This window comes from Dasypus novemcinctus, chromosome 16 (assembly GCF_030445035.2).
Source record: "Dasypus novemcinctus isolate mDasNov1 chromosome 16, mDasNov1.1.hap2, whole genome shotgun sequence".
Lineage (NCBI taxonomy): Eukaryota > Metazoa > Chordata > Mammalia > Cingulata > Dasypodidae > Dasypus > Dasypus novemcinctus.
In genome coordinates, this window is record NC_080688.1 from 22,632,924 (window position 1) to 22,649,092 (window position 16,169).

Consider the following 16,169-nt stretch of genomic DNA (forward strand, 5'->3'; position numbering starts at 1 on the left):
TGTGTAAGAAAGGAAAAAGTGTAAAGTAGTATTGGTGATATATGTTAACAAAGCCTCAATATGAGTTCTGGGAGGATGGAGGTTAGATCATGTAAATTGTGTAGAGTTATAGTAGTAAGAAAGTACCTACAATGAGGTAGACGACTGAATATGGGAGGGATATGGTACATACTAAGAACCTATTGTTTTCGTGAGAAAGGGAAAGAGAAAAGAAAGGTAATAGTTTCAAGGGCGGATACCAGATGGAAAACTAAACAAAGGTATTAGAAATTAAGAGTTAGACGCTTTGTGGATCAAAGAAAGGGAGGTGGAATATAGGAGAGATAGCAGATGGTGGCGGATATCAAGTTGTAGGGGAGAGGGGATAGTGTAGATAGCCTAAATCTATTCACAGAGAAATGAGGCAGTGGAGGATGAGGAAACCCAGCAAATGTGAGGTGTTTCCTGCAGGACCTATTGTATTGTTAAGATAAAATAGAATAACAAGAAGATCAGGGACAAGAAAGAGAGGATTTAAAAAAAAAAAGAAAAAGAGACTTTGGGGGATATGCTGGGAGAAAAGACTAGGGGATAATGCAATGCCAGGAATCAGAACATTAAAAAACTAGAATAAAAAAAAATAGAAATAGAATAAAAATAAAAACAAAATAAAACAAAGAAGAAAAAACGCAAACGTTGAGGTCTAGGACATTCAAGGGCCTCAGATGAACCTCAGGGTGTGGTGGATTCAGGGATGGACAGTCTGAGGTATTGAGGCCTCAAGAGGTGTGAGTCTCTGGCGTGTGGGCCGCCATAGTCCAGGGAACTCAGACCTTGCAACCTCGAGTCCAGTTAACCGGAATCCTGGGAGCACCACAGTGCATCACAGCCTTCAGGGATCCCCGCAGCTGGGTGCCAGCCCTATGGGTGAGGTCTCATCCACAAGCTCTATCCTGTGTTCTGTGTCCTACAATTCACTCACTTACTAGGGTCTATTGTGTGGATATATCACCAATTGACTTTAGGAACCCTCCCACCCTGTGGTCCCCGGGAACGTCCACCTGGGGGCTCCTCTAGGCTGCAGCCAATTTAATGACTCAGATCAAATATCCAGGTTTGGGGGAGGGGCTCCAGCCAGAAACGCTAATAACAGAGTCCAAACCCGAAATTCCCACGCTTCGCATAATATTCCCCTAATCAGCTTCCAAACGTCTGCCACCTCGTGAGACCCTGGTAGCGTCTCTTTGTTGCTATCACTTTGAGACTGCTGTAGGTCAGCAGCCGGGCTTGGGGGGGTGGGGCGTGGCTCTAGGCGGAAACGCTATTGTTTGTGTCCGCAATCACAAATTCCCCCCGCTTTGCCCTAAAACCCCTGTCTGTCTGCCCAAATGGGTCTGCAAGCACCTCCCTTCCCACCAACCCCCCCCAATAGGCTGCCCAGGGCCCACAAACTCCCCAGTACTGCAGAGGCTCCAAAAAAAAAAACAAAAAAAAAAACAAAGAACAGAAACCCCGCCGCTGGGCTCGGCCCGGCCCCCCCCCGGCCGCCACGGCTCCCCCCGCCCCCGCGGTGCTAGATGCCTCAGTTCCGCCTACTCAAGGAGGGAATCCTCCACACGTAGCCGGGATCTCTGTGTATACTTCACAGACGGATCCTCTCTGTTACCTTCCCTCCAAATCGATGTGCAGACACCTCCGGACCAGCAAAAATCCCGAAACAACCCAGTCCCAAAGAATCTCCAACGCCGCCCAGCCGAGTCTCTGCAGGAGACCCTAACAGGGAAGTTCACTCAGCCGCCATCTTGCCCCTCTCATGAATTAGTTTTAGTACCTCTCCTTTTGCAAGGATTAAATGAGTTCCTCTGGAAAATCAGAATGAGATTTCGAGGTCAAGAAGATATCTTTTATGGTTCCATTTTTGGAAGGAAACAGTAAAATGCTGTCAGGTTTTAACATTTTCTTAAATAGGATCATGGGAAACTGTGAAACAATATTTAGTTCCCTACCCAATGAAAGTGACAATAGAAGATTGTATAATTAAAAAGGACGGCTGCCAGCCCTCCTCCTGTTCCCTCCCAGCCCGCCCTCCTGCACTGCCTCTCCGGGCCCCTGGCGCTCAGGCTGGGTCTCTCCCCCGCCCCCCTCCAGGCTCCTGGGTGGCACTCTGTGACGGTTTGCTTGGTCGGTAGAGGTGGGGTCTGGCTGCGGACGAGAGGTCGGTCCAGCTCTGGACGAGGGGTCGGTCCCACTTGGGACGAGGGGTCAGTCCCACTTGGGATGAGGGGTCGGTCCGGCAGCAGACGAGGGATCGGTCTCACAAGGGGTTGCGCGGTTCGGCTGACGGGGTCGCCCGGCGAAGCTGGCGACGAGGGGGTCGCCCGGAGAAGCAGGAGACGAACTGGGGACAAGGGAGGCTAGGCCCTTGTCGGGGGCTCTCAGGACTGGAGGGCGCACGGCAGAAGAACTACCGCGGAGACAAGGTAAACACGCAAGTCCACTTTATTGAGGGAGAGGCAACAGTTTTATAGGGGCTGGGGAAGGCTGATTGGTCGAAGCCACGCCCTGTTCTGATTGGTTGCCGGTGAAAGGTCAGTGGGCGGTACTGGACGGGGGAGGGGTGGTGGTTAGGGATTGGCTGTCGCTGTTGCTGGGGGAAGGGGCAGGGTTTAGGGATTGGTGGCTGCTGTTGCTGGGGTGGAGGGCAGACTTGAGTTTCCCGCCCACGCCTGGCTGTTGCTGCTGTCGGGGGAAGGGAAAAGGGCAGACTGGATTTTTCCGCCCACGCCTGGCTGTTGCTGCTGTCAGGGGAGGGGAAAAGGGCAGACTGGAATTTTCCGCCCTGCGCCTGCGCAGGGAGAAGGAAGAAGAAGGGTGCCACCCCACAAGGCATCGGGTGGTGCCATCTGGGAGGAGGGGTGGCCGCGGAAGCATGGCTGCCAAGAAGGGGAGACGCGAGGGCACTCTGCGCCCATGCCGAGCTTCCTTCAGGGGTGGCGGTGGGCCTGACCAACCACCCTTTTATGGGGGCAGTGGAATTAGGCCTACCACAGCCGCTCCCCTCGCCAGGCCAGCAAACCACACTTCAGCCCGAGGGGTGACCGCATTTCCCCCTTCTTTTCAAATAAGGGCCAGGATGGCAGCAGCAACAAGTAGCCGAGGCCCAAGAGGCAGTAAGCAATGAGGGAAGCGGGGCTGAAGAGGGAGGTGAGTATGACAGGGATACAAATGTACAATTTGGGGGGCGGTATCTTGCCGTTGCAAGCAAGGGTGACCAATGTCCAATTCTCGTTGATCTCGGTGGCTATAAGGTCCATCTGCCGTTAAAAGTCCCAAATGACAGCTCATTACAGGTAGTCGATCTCTTCTTGGCGGCGAAGAGCGGTAGAGGCAGACTGTGTGATGGTCTGGAGGATCACAGCGGTGAGGACAAGTCGCATCAGGGCACCAGCGACGGTGGTGGCGGCAGCGTCGGGAGTGGTGGAGACGTAGGCGAGGGCAACAAGAAGGCCACAGTCTCCACGGGCGCGAGAGAGGCCGATGTTAACGGGGCGGGCCGCCATGGGGCGGCCCAATCTGCAACGCAGTGGGGGTTCAAGCAAAAAAGGGGGGGCGGGGGACGAGAAGGGACGCTTTGGATGGCTGAGAAGAGTGAGGTCGAGACAGGAGGAAGCTCCGCAGAAGTATGGGGAGGCAAAAGGAGAAACGTTATTAGATGCTAGAAAGCAGGCCGCGGGCCGGGGAAGGCGGGATGCGGGCCGTTTAGCGGGACTGGAGCTGCTTGAGAGCGATGGCGGCATGGGGGGCCACAGTTACAGAAGACTTGGGGCTGTTTCAAAGATATCTTACACCGGTGAGTGTCTAGGAGACCGGCAAGGGCCCGAACTTGCGGGGCTTGCTTAGCAGATAGGATGTTACCCATTGCTAATGGCCTTTTGGAGCCGATAAGAAAAGGGTCCCTTACCTTGAGAGCACGGCGATGGGAGCCAAGGTGCGCGGTGAGACGAGGGGTCGGAGCCGGTGGGGCTCCGACGGTGGTCGCGGGCCAAGAGAAGGCCCCGTCGAGGGGAGGGCGGAACGACGAGCAGTGGAGCAAGGCAAAGGGGAGCAAGCATGGAGGGGAGGAGGCAGAGGTGAAGGCAGGGGTGGAGGTGCTCAGGCATGCGCTCCTGAGAGTTTTATTGGCGCCTCTTAATCATAGCGGGTCGGTATAAGCCCCCGACATGGAAGGAGAAAGCCATCCAGCGATTCTCCCAGACTGCCGTGGATCGTATGAGGTCACCAAGGTTCAGGAGCAGCAATGCAGAGCGAAAAGATAGGCGTGAGAAGAGAGGAGAGCATAGGGCTATGGTAGGGTTACTTCAGACGTGCAAGCGCGTGCTCCCGAGAAATCCAAGGCTCCTCTTAATCATAGCGGGTCGGTATAAGCCCCCAACATGGAAGGAGAAAGCCATCCAGCGATTCTCCCAGACCACCGTGGATCATATGAGGTAGCCAGGGCTCAGGTAGCAGCAATGTTGCACGAGAGAAGCCCCGCGGTGAGAAGAAAGGAGGGGGGGGCCGCCAGGTTATGGAGTGAGGCTGTGGTGGAGTTGCCTTGCCCCACGTTGTGCTGTGGTGGGGTTGCTTAGCCCCACGTTGGGCGCCAGCTGCGGCGGCTTGCTTGGTCGGTAGAGGTGGGGTTGCACTGCCCCACGTTGGGCGCCAGCTGCGACAGTTTGCTCGGTCGGTAGAGGTGGGGTCTGGCTGCGGACGAGGGGTCGGTCCACCTCTGGACGAGGGGTCGGTCCCACTTGGGACGAGGGGTTGGTCCCACTTGGGACGAGGGGTCGGTCCGGCAGCAGACAAGGGATCGGTCTCACAAGGGGTTGCGCGGTTCGGCTGACGGGGTCGCCCGGCGAAGCCGGCGACGTGGGGGTCGCCCGGAGAAGCAGGCGACGAACTGGGGACAAGGGAGGCCAGGCCCTTGTCGGGGGCTCTCAGGACTGGAGGGCGCACGGCAGAAGAACTACCGCGGACACAAGGTAAACACGCAAGTCCACTTTATTGAGGGAGAGGCAACAGTTTTATAGGGGCTGGGGAAGGCTGATTGGTTGAAGCCACACCCTGTTCTGGTTGGTTGCCGGCGAAAGGTCAGTGGGCGGTACTGGACGGGGGATGGGTGGTGGTTAGGGATTGGCTGTCGCTGTTGCTGGGGGAAGGGGCAGGGTTTAGGGATTGGTGGCTGCTGTTGCTGGGGTGGAGGGCAGACTTGAGTTTCCTGCCCACGCCTGGCTGTTGCTGCTGTCGGGGGAAGGGAAAAGGGCAGACTGGATTTTTCCGCCCACGCCTGGCTGTTGCTGCTGTCAGGGGAGGGGAAAGGGGCAGACTGGAATTTTCCGCCCTGCGCCTGCGCAGGGAGAAGGAAGAAGAAGGGTGCCGCCCCACAAGGCATCGGGTGGCGCCATCTGGGAGGAGGGGCGGCCACGGAAGCATGGCTGCTGAGAAGGGGAGACCCGAGGGCACTCTGCGCCCATGCCGAACTTCCTTCAGGGGTGGCGGTGGGCCCGACCAACCACCCTTTTATGGGGGCAGAATTAGGCCTACCGCGGCCGCTCCCCTCGCCAGGCCAGCAAACCACACTTCAGCCCGAGGGGTGACCGCAGCGCTCCTCAGGCGGTCGCTGGTGCTCGAGGGATGTGGCTGGCAGCTCCCGCCCCCTCCCTTGCTCGCCGCCTGCTCTCCCTCGGCCCTCGGCTTCCTTCTCCACAGCCGCTTCTCTCGCCGCCACCACCACCACCTCCACAGCCTGGGCCTCACCGTGATGCCGGAGAAGAGGCCCTTCGAGCTGCCCGCTGACATTTCTCCTATCAACTACAGTCTTTGCTCAAGCCCCACTTGCTGAACTTCACCTTCGAAGGCAAGCTGGAGGCCGCCACCCAGGTGAGGCAGGCGACCAATCAGATTGTGATGAGTTGTGCTGATATTGACATTATTACAGCTTCATATGCACCAGAGGGAGATGAGGAAATACATGCTACAGGATTTAACTATCAGAATGAAGATGAAAAAGTCACTTTGTCATTTCCAAGTACTCTCCAAGCAGGCACAGGAACCTTGAAGATAGATTTTGTTGGAGAGCTGAATGACAAAATGAAAGGTTTCTGTAGAAGTAAATATACTACCCCTTCTGGAGAGGTACACTATGTTGCTCTCACACAGTTTGAGGCTACTGTTGCTCGAAGGGCTTTTCCTTGCTGGGACGAACCTGCCATCAAAGCAACTTACGATATTTCATTGGTTGTTCCTAAAGACAGAGTAGCTTTATCAAACATAAATGTAATTGACTGGAAACCATACCCTGATGATGAAAATTTAGTGGAAGTGAAGTTTGCCCACACACCTGTCATGTCTACATGTTTGGTGGCATTTGTTGTGGGTGAATATGACTTTGTAGAAACAAGGTCAGAAGATGGTATATGTGTTCATGTTTACACCCTTGTTGGCAAAGCAGAGCAAGGAAAATTTGCGTTAGAGTTTGCTGCTAAAACCCTGCCTTTTTACAAGGACTACTTCAATGTTCCTTATCCTCTACCTAAAATTGATCTCATTGCTATTGCAGACTTTGCTGCTGGTGCCATGGAGAACTGGGGCCTTGTTACTTATAGGGAGACTGCATTGCTTATTGATGCAAAAAATTCCTGTTCTTCATCCCACCAGTGGGTTGCTCTGGTTGCAGGACATGAACTCACCCATCAGTGGTTTGGAAATCTTGTTACTATGGAATGGTGGACTCATCTTTGGTTACATGGAGGTTTTGCTTCCTGGATTGAATATCTGTGTGTAGACCACTGCTTCTCAGAGTATAATATCTGGACTCAGTTTGTTTCTGCTGATTACACCTGTGCCCAGGAACTTGACGCCTTAGATAACAGCCATCCATCCTATTGAAGTCAGTGTGGACCATCCTGCTGAGGTTGATGAGATATTTGATGCTATCTCATATAGCAAAGGTGCATCTGTCATCCGAATGCTGCATGACTACATTGGAGATAAGGACTTTAAGAAAGGAATGAACATGTATTTAACCAAGTTCCAACAAAAGAATGCTGCCACAGAGGATCTCTGGGAAAGTTTAGAAAATGCTAGTGGTAAACCTATAGCAGCTGTGATGAATACCTGGCCCAAACAAATGGGTTCCCACTCATTTATGTTGAAGCAAAACAGCTAGAAGATGACAGATTACTGAGGTTGTCCCAAAGGAAGTTCTGGGCAAATGGACCATATGTTGGAGAAGACTGTCCTCAGTGGATGGTTCCTATCACAATCTCTACTAGTGAAGATCCCACCCAGGCCAAACTCAAAATTCTAATGGATAAACCAGAGATGAATGTGGTTTTGAAAAATGTCAAACCAGACCGTGGATGAAGTGAAACCTGGGAACAGTTGGGTTTTATCGCACCTAGTATAGCTCGGCCATGCTGGAAAGTTTATTACCAGGCATTCATGACCTTTCTCTGCCTCCTGTGGATTGACTTGGACTACAGAATGACCTCTTCTCCTTGGCTCTAGCTGGAATCATTAGAACTGTAGAGGTTCTAAAAGTCATGGAGGCTTTTGTGAATGAGCCCATTTATACTGTATGGAGTGACCTGAGCTGTAACCTGGGGATTCTCTCAACTCTCTTATCCCACACAGACTTCTATGAGGAAATCCAGGAATTTGTGAAAGATGTATTTTCACCTATAGGGGAGAGACTGGACTGGGATCCCAAATCTGGAGAAGGTCATCTAGATGCACTCCTGAGGGGCTTGGTTCTGGGCAAATTAGGAAAAACAGGACATAAGGCAACATTAGAAGCCTGTCGCCGGTTTAAGGATCACGTGGAAGGGAAACAGATTCTCTCTGCTGATCTAAGAAGCCCTGTCTATCTGACTGTTTTGAAGCATGGTGATAGCACTACCTTGGACATTATGCTAAAGCTTCACAACCAAGCAGATATGCAGGAAGAGAAAAACTGAGTTGAAATAGTCCTTGGGGCTACTCTTTCACCTGAACTGATTCAAAAAGTCCTCACCTTTGCACTTTCAGAAGAGGTACGTCCACAGGACACTGTATCAGTAATTGGTGGGGTGGCTGGAGGCAGCAAGCATGGAAGGAAAGCTGCCTGGAAATTTATAAAGGACAGCTGGGAAGAGCTTTATAATCAATACCAGGGAGGATTCTTAATATCCAGACTAATAAAACTATCAGTTGAGGAATTTGCAGTTGATAAAATGGCTGGAGAAGTTAAGGCTTTCTTTGAGAGTCACCCAGCTCCTTCCGTTGAGCGTACCATCCAGCAGTGTTGTGAAAATATCCTGCTGAATGCTGCTTGGCTAAAGCGAGATGCTGAGAGCATCCACCAGTATCTGCTTCAGCGAAAGTTCTCACCACCCACTGTGTAAACCCTGAGCATGCTGCCACTGCAGTTCTTCTGCTTAGCTGTGGAAATAAAGTGGAGCTACCAAACAGCTGATTCATATGCCAAGAATTTGGAGTCTTCTTTCAAACCAGTGGGGGTTGGACAATGAATGTAGTTAACTGGTTCCTGCTCACACTCCAGAATTAAAATTCTATTGAAAAAGGAAAATCAGCAATTCAGCAAAAAAATAAAAATAAAAAGTAAAAATGTAAATATGATAGTAATAAAATAGAGCATAATGAAACTGTGGGAAAGAAAAGGCAGCATGATGGTAAAAAAAAATACTTGATTTCAAAAGTGAGAAGTCTTGTAAATAAAACAATTCAAGGATAATAAGATCAATAGAATGCACAGGAGATTTTTCTGATAAGATGCAGACTCTTTCCTTCTAAGAAGGTTACTCAGATATTTTAGGAAAACCATTTATAAATTCTTATTAAGTGCAGATCAACAATCAAAGTATACTTTGTCATTGCAAGAAAAAGAAAACCAAATACTGGTTTGCATGAAGATATTGTCCGATAAGAAAACTCTTAAAAATCTTATGAACCTGTCACATCTTAAAGATTCTTGACCTTGGCAGATAAAATCCCTTTTCTGGAAACCTATGATTTTTTACATCTATTCAGGATTGTCCTACATCTTCCCGTTTCTCACTTCTGTAACAACCTTTCATTTTTCTTTGGGACAAAACTATTTCTATTCCCTTAAAAAAAAACATCCTGCATACCTTACATACTTAAGTTATCAAAATGATCTTGTAAAATGTCTTCTATCTAACATCCTTCAAAACAGAATTTATATTTTTAAATCATCTTTAGGATCTAGTAGATATAATGTTATATTATTTCATTAGAAAACTGCATAAATTTAGGAAGAACACACAATATTAGTGTAAATTGTATGATTAGATTGTAGAGAGTAATGATAATAATAATAATAATAAGTAATCTTTTCACCAGAAATTTTAGCATTCTGTTTTCCTTAATGTATATAAGTGCTTTTATAGGTGTATTAATTTTTCTTAGTGCTTATTTATCTTTAATCCACCTTTCTTTAAAGGAATTTCAGAATTTATTTTGGTACCACAACTCAGAGGTAGGAAAATGTCATACATGAAACATACAGATGCAAATAGAGAGTTTATAGTTTCAAATAAATATAATTTAGCTGCAGGTCAGACACAAAAATAGAGAGAAGGAAAACACAGAATTCCCATGAATTTATAATTTCTCATTTGTGTTTCATAAAGAGTCATTGAATGAAACTATTTTGGAGTCTTGCAATATCCTAGTGAATTCTGAGTGCTAATTAAATAGGCAGTCCATTCAGTTGTTTAGTTTGGAAGATCCTTTTCTAGAGTGATAGGTAATTTTGTGTAACTGGACATTCCCCAAAATGGGTATGGAAATTCCAGTTTGTCTTTGGTGAGATTTTGCCATTTTGTTAGATTTGGTACAGCTTCCAGCCCCATAAATTTTAAACATGTAATATGACAGAATGCCAGAGTATAGAGAATAAAAATTTTGGGATAAAGATGGGGATCCCATCTTCGTCATTTCACTTCGTAACTTGTACAATGGCAAGGAAACCAGCAATAGAAGAAATGAAAAGGCTAGGGACCCAGGTTCAAAATTTGAACTTTCTCATCAATGAGATTAACTCACTAACCATTGGACTGAGAGCTATTGAGATCAGAGAGCTCAAAAACAAAAATAATGCTGCTCAGGTGTGAGAAGAACTGATCCATGAACCTTGGAGATAGTGGGGGAGAACAAAAATAAAACACAAAATGTTCAGCAGGCACTTTTGTCTGTCTTTCTTCTTGTTTCTAGCCATCAGCAGTCACCTTTTGATCCTGTCTTTATAGACAAAAGTGCCAAAAAACTGAACAAATCCAAGGGAAATTAATTTTTTGGATCTCACATCTTTTTTAAGCCATTCATGTGTTGGATAACATATAACCCATAATATGGAAGGGAGCTCAGAAGAGTGAGAGCAAGCAGGCTTCTGTAGGCAGAATAAGGTATTCTTTAAGAAAATAAACTTATTGATTGATACAGGATAGTTTTCCTTACTTGGCTTAGCCTTGACGTAGAGGAACTAAACTACAGAAGAAAAAGATCTATTGAGTTATGATTGGTTGTTCCAGGATTCAGGTTCTGGAATAGGAGCACTTAGAGTCACTGGTCTTAGATAAGCTTTGGTTTGCTGACATGGACTTAGCATGGGGGACTCCATCTCAGGCCTGTGTACCTTATCTATCATCTCATAGGCTTGTATCTCTTCGTGTTTTAACAATAAAAATTATCAAAAGAAATTTGAATAATTTCCACAATTATTCAACGAAATATATATTATTAAAGTACTGCTCCCTGAAAACCTTTTGCCTCTCAAGATTCGTGGATCTACCATACGAATGTTTCAAACTATAGGTTGCAGGAAAACTTCAAAAATTGGAAAGAGATAATCAACATACCCTATTAAAAAGGAAATAAAATGAGAAAATTATCACAAAAATGGAAAAATAATCTATTAGCTGTGAATTAAGGCAGAAAAATCTTCTATATAATCTTGGCACATAAAGATAAACAATAATAGTTGAATAAATTTCATAAAATCACAAGATTCATAAATCTAAACCAATATTCTTGAGATAAATATTGGTCTTGTAGTGTGTAAAATATTTATATAAATTAAAATAAATAATTAAAAATTAAAAGCACCTATCTCAAAAAGTTAAAGAAGTAAAATTAAATATTATTAGGTTGCAGATATAGAAGGAAATTAATAAAGAAGTAAAAAATAAATCATTTATAAATGGAAAAAATAGAAGAAATATCTAAGTTGCAGATAAACATTCCTAACAGTTCTTTCTGCAATGAAGATAGCATTCTGTATCTCCACATTTTGTTAGAAAAGCCACTGTATATTTACTGGGCTCTTGAAATTTGATTAGTGCTATTAAAGCACTGAATTTTTAGTGTTAATTAAATTTTACTAACTTAACTTTAATAGTCATGTATGTCTATTGCTTACAGTATTGAACAGAAAAGACCCACAATCTTAGACAATGCAATTAAAAGTAATGAAGTAGATTTAAATAAAAGTTCAATAAAGGACACAAATAGTCAAAAATAGAAAGTGAGAATGGTGAGGAAAAAGTTGATACAATAAAATGAAAGCTATTTCTTTGGTATGAAAAATAGTCTGAATATAGACAAGACTTACAAAATTGCCTGCTCACCTCTATTGTTTGGAAAACTTGCCCGAACCCCAAAATTGGAAGAATAGGTGAGGTCAACTAGGTTCTTAGGTTCCAAAAAAAAAAAGCAGCACTTTCCTCTTTCCCAAAGTCCTGCCTTGTCCAGTTTATTATAACCTCTATTTTTACATACGCTTTTAAAACAGTCTACTTTATGACTATATTCCAGGGGTCATACCTTGACTACACAGATAATAAATGTAATTTGTATTTTATTCTTTTGGACATTGTTCATCTTTATTGGTTTTACCAGGTAAGTTCAAAATTATAATTCTCGAGTGATGTTGGATATGTAAGGCTATTGAGAATAGAAATTATGAAGATTAATTCATTTTTTTGTTCATAATTTCTTTTGGTTGCATTATGTGTACTAGAAAAGATTCGTGGCCCTGGAGATTAATTAGGGATACTGTCACACTGGTTCTCTATAGATAAAAGCCAGGAATGCTCTTAAATATATCTGGAAATTAAAATAAATGGAAGATGAGTAAATATGGGCATTTCAGCAGGCCTAATGATGTGACAAAAATTCAACAGTTTGCTGGGATAAATAATAGAGGGTGGAATTGGTCGGATAGAGGCTACATAGTATTCTGCAGAACAAGATAAAATGTTAGTAATTATCTGAAAGAATTTTGAAGCCAATTTTATACTTGTTTTAGTAAGGGTAAATTATGTAAACATAGTATCATACAGAACAGTGCAGGGCATAATTTTATTGCCATTTTATTTAGAATTGAATTGTACAAATATTTGAGAAGAATTCAAAGGTTGTCTTTTTTCTGATCCTATAAGGAAAGTATCAGACTTTCAGAACCATTGTTGATGATTCTAGCTATAGATTTTTCCTAAATCCTCTTTATCATCTTGAGGAAGTTTCCTTCCATTTCTAGCTCATTGATTGTTTTTATCATGACATGATTTTGGGTTATATCAAATGCTTTTTCAGAATCAAATGATATGCTCTCCTTTTTCAGTCTACTAATATGGAATATTACATTGGTCAATTTCTATATATGTTGACACATCCCTTGCATTCTTAAGTTGTATCCTACTTGGTCATGTTGTGTAATCCTATTAACATTTTGCTAGATTTGTTTTGGTAGTATTCTGTTGAGGATTTTGGCAACTGTGTTCATGAGGGATAATTGTCTGTAGTTGGATGCCTTTGTTTGGGTTTCATACTAGGACAATGCCCAACTCAAAGAATTAGTATATGACAATATAATTTTCAACAGGAAGACAGTTTTGTAGGCAAGTATAAAAAGAATATTTTTGAACCACGCTCTATTGGGGCACATTAGATTATTTCAAGTTTCCCTTTTCCATATTATCAAATTCCTTTTCATCCCTCTTATCTAATTTATGAAGAATATTTTGTTACATTGCTTAAATTGCAACATCTGTTTTAGCTGTTTTAATAACAGTTCCAATTCTGGTATTGAAGATGGAAATTTACTCATAAAAGTTGTTCTTTATTCAATTCATCATATGAGATTTTTGTACTTGCTATAATTATTCTAGGAATCAGTCATCAATATGGAGATGTTTGATACTATTTAGAAAATTTGGAAAATTGTTAACTATATCCTTTTCCTTTTCTGTGATTGGCATGATATATTCTTTACTAAAATATTTCTGTATAATTCTGTTCAAATTGCATGAACATTTTTCTAAATTGATAAATTATCTTATGGCTCAGACTCCATAGTTCTCATTGTGAGGGTAAGAGTAAGAAACCTCGGGCTCAGAAAGAGCTTTTGGGAAAGAAAATTGTTAATAAAAATAATTATAATAATAAAATATTAAATGATTGTTATATATTTTAGGATATTATGTTTTAACCGAATTTTAAGCACAAGGAAAATATATATTAAGCATATTCAGATAGAAATGAGAAGGGATCCAAAATGGTACAATATAAAGAACACACGTTAATAAGTACGCATTAATTGAAGAATTGAGGATCAAACAAGGATATAACGTTCACAAAGACTAAATAAGAAAACGGCAGAAAAGATGGCTCTAGAGAAATCTAGACACTATAGGCAAGGCACACAACTCCATGATATCAGGACCCAACTGGTGAGCCTTACCTTGGAATATTTGATGACAACATCCCTACACAAGATTCTTTTACCCCTTTTATTTGAACCTATAATCGGCACAATGTCCCTCAGAGTGTGGAAATTGTATATTAAGGATTTTTGCCACATAAGCAGCTATAAAATCTCTAATACCCCTTCCTAGAAGTAGCTGACCTGGCTGTCCATTAATATTTCCTCAGTAGCTTTTTAGCATTTTGTATTTAAGACATTAGTCAGAACTTCTCAGTTCCACTGACAGGAGAAAGACGATATCTCATTGTAAAATCAGGCCAGATGGCAATAGGTAGCTCACTAAAGTCAGTGACTTCCCACTTAAGGACCAAAGGCTAGACATGCCAGAGTGATCAGCAGAAAGGGGAATTATGTAAGCCCTGAATTTAGGAGCCTACACATCAAGATCTAACTCTGAATTGTGATTAATTAACCACAAGGAAAAAGCTGATGTACTGAAGGAAAAACAAAATTAAGGAGTATATTCTCTTCCTCATTACAAGACCCTTAAAGAAATCCTGCATCTTTGCTAATCTGGCAAAACTGTGCCACATTGCCTTCAATTTTTTTTTCCCTTGTATTTCTTTCCCTGCATATAAAACTCCAATTTAACATTCTAGTTTGGGGAATATTCCTCCAATTCCTTGCTTGTGCACTCACAAAAATCACCTTTCACTGAGAGTCCTGGTACTCTTTTGTAGCACTGGATCGAGCAGACCCTCTGTTGGAAATAGCCATACTTAAAATAACAATTTTGAGTGTGCCAGTAGGAGCCGTGCTACCCTGGGACTCAGCCCTCCAGAGCAGCCAGATCTATGCCTCATCAGTCATGGGCTTTTCTGAGATCCCTGAGTTCCATGCCTATCAACTGCCTGGGAATTTCCCTGGAGGATTGGGGCTGCAGGTTACAGGCAAGATTTCTTTCATGGGTATACACTGGCTGAATTTGATAGTTGGAAAATCCACTTATTCAAAATTTGTTTTCTTTTTATTTTTTGTCTTAAAATTGCTTTTTTTTTTTTAGCAGCCCTGAAAGATTCAAAAACCTTTACCTGATCTAGCTGAACTGGTTTTCTATTAACTTAACTTTTCTAGGAGTATGGGGAGTTGAACCCAGGAATTCATACAGGGGGAGGAGGTGCTCAACCACTAAGCTACATCCACCCCTCAATTAAACTAATCTAAGTAATTTACTCTTTGTTCTTAGTTACTAGGAGGACCATAATGAGCCCTCCCCAGTTCTACTTCCAGAATGCCACTAATAAAATGGCATCTCAGCAAAAATACAGAATGGTGCCAGGAGCACCTTACAGCCCTAGATATCTGTAACTTCCCTGGGACAAAAGTTCATGAAATGAGACATTAATAAAGAGTTTTGCATACAGGAGATAACACAGGATTATGAACTTCGCTCACATTCCTCTCATGTGACCCTGTAAAAACATTCTAGAGTCATTATCCACATGGCAGGCATCACTTGGTCCTCTACTTCTATTATTCCTATAAAAACCTTTGTCCCCTTTCTCACTTTGAATTAGTTTTAGGAACATTACCCCAGTTCCTTGCTAGTAAATGTCACAATAAATCACCTTCATATCTAGACTTGTTTCTCTTTTGTAATGCCAGATCATGCCTGCTCATCTATTGGACATAGCCATGCTTGTGGTAGCAGGTTTTGGTGAGAAGCAGGAGCCATGTTGTTCTAGGGATGTGCCCTGTCTCTCAGGCAGTCTTGATCTGGATCTCCTCAGCCATGGGGCTTCCCCAGAATGTTCAGCTCTGTGTCTAGCAGCTGCCCAGTGATGTCCCTGGAGGACCAAGGCTGGAGGTTCTGGGCAAAATTTCTACCATGGGTGAACACTAGGTGCTTTGTTTTAAGGTGACTCTTTTTTTTCCCCTTTGTTTCAGGAGGTACCAGGGCTTGAAACTAGGACCTTGTCCCTGGAAAACAGGCACTCAACCACTTGAGCTCCATCCATTCTGCAAAGGTGATTCTGAAGCTGAGTCTTCACATATGTTAGGTAAATGTGTCAAATTCTTCTCTTCTGATCTGTTCTTGCTTTAACTTGATCAGTCTGCTCATGCTGAGGGGACATCTGAATTGGTTTTGTTGGTCCGTTCATGCAGAGAAGAGTGCTGAAATTTGAGTACATCTGAGGTCATGAATACAGACCTAATGGGTTTGAGTCCCATTATCTCTGATCTTAGATTTGGGGCTCCCCTGTTGATTTCACAATTTTATCTTTGAAATCAGGAATGTATTGATTTTGAGAGCTCCTATACTTGATGTTCTGTGTTTGTGCTTTCTATTGGTGTTGCCTAGCCATGGGAAACTCTAGAATGTGCTGCCTGGTTCTCCTTTGAGGTATGTTTTAGACAGTAGGTC

The 16,169-nt window shown here is 43.9% G+C and overlaps 1 protein-coding gene and 1 pseudogene across 19 annotated transcripts in view; both read left to right on the top strand.

Moving 5' to 3' along the window:
• Positions 1-16,169, top strand: part of LOC101429205 (zinc finger protein 596-like) — a 134,197-nt gene that overhangs the window by 56,086 nt on the left and 61,942 nt on the right. For 15 of the 19 annotated variants that reach the window (XM_058277333.1, XM_071208431.1, XM_058277334.1 and 12 more), the window contains one exon: positions 15,692-15,804. The exons of the other annotated variants lie outside the window; for them this stretch is intronic. The gene's annotated coding sequence lies outside the window, so the exon portion shown is untranslated. The remainder of the gene's footprint in view (positions 1-15,691; positions 15,805-16,169) is intronic. 19 annotated transcript variants of the gene reach the window in all.
• Positions 5,360-9,163, top strand: LOC101430954 (puromycin-sensitive aminopeptidase pseudogene; annotated as a pseudogene).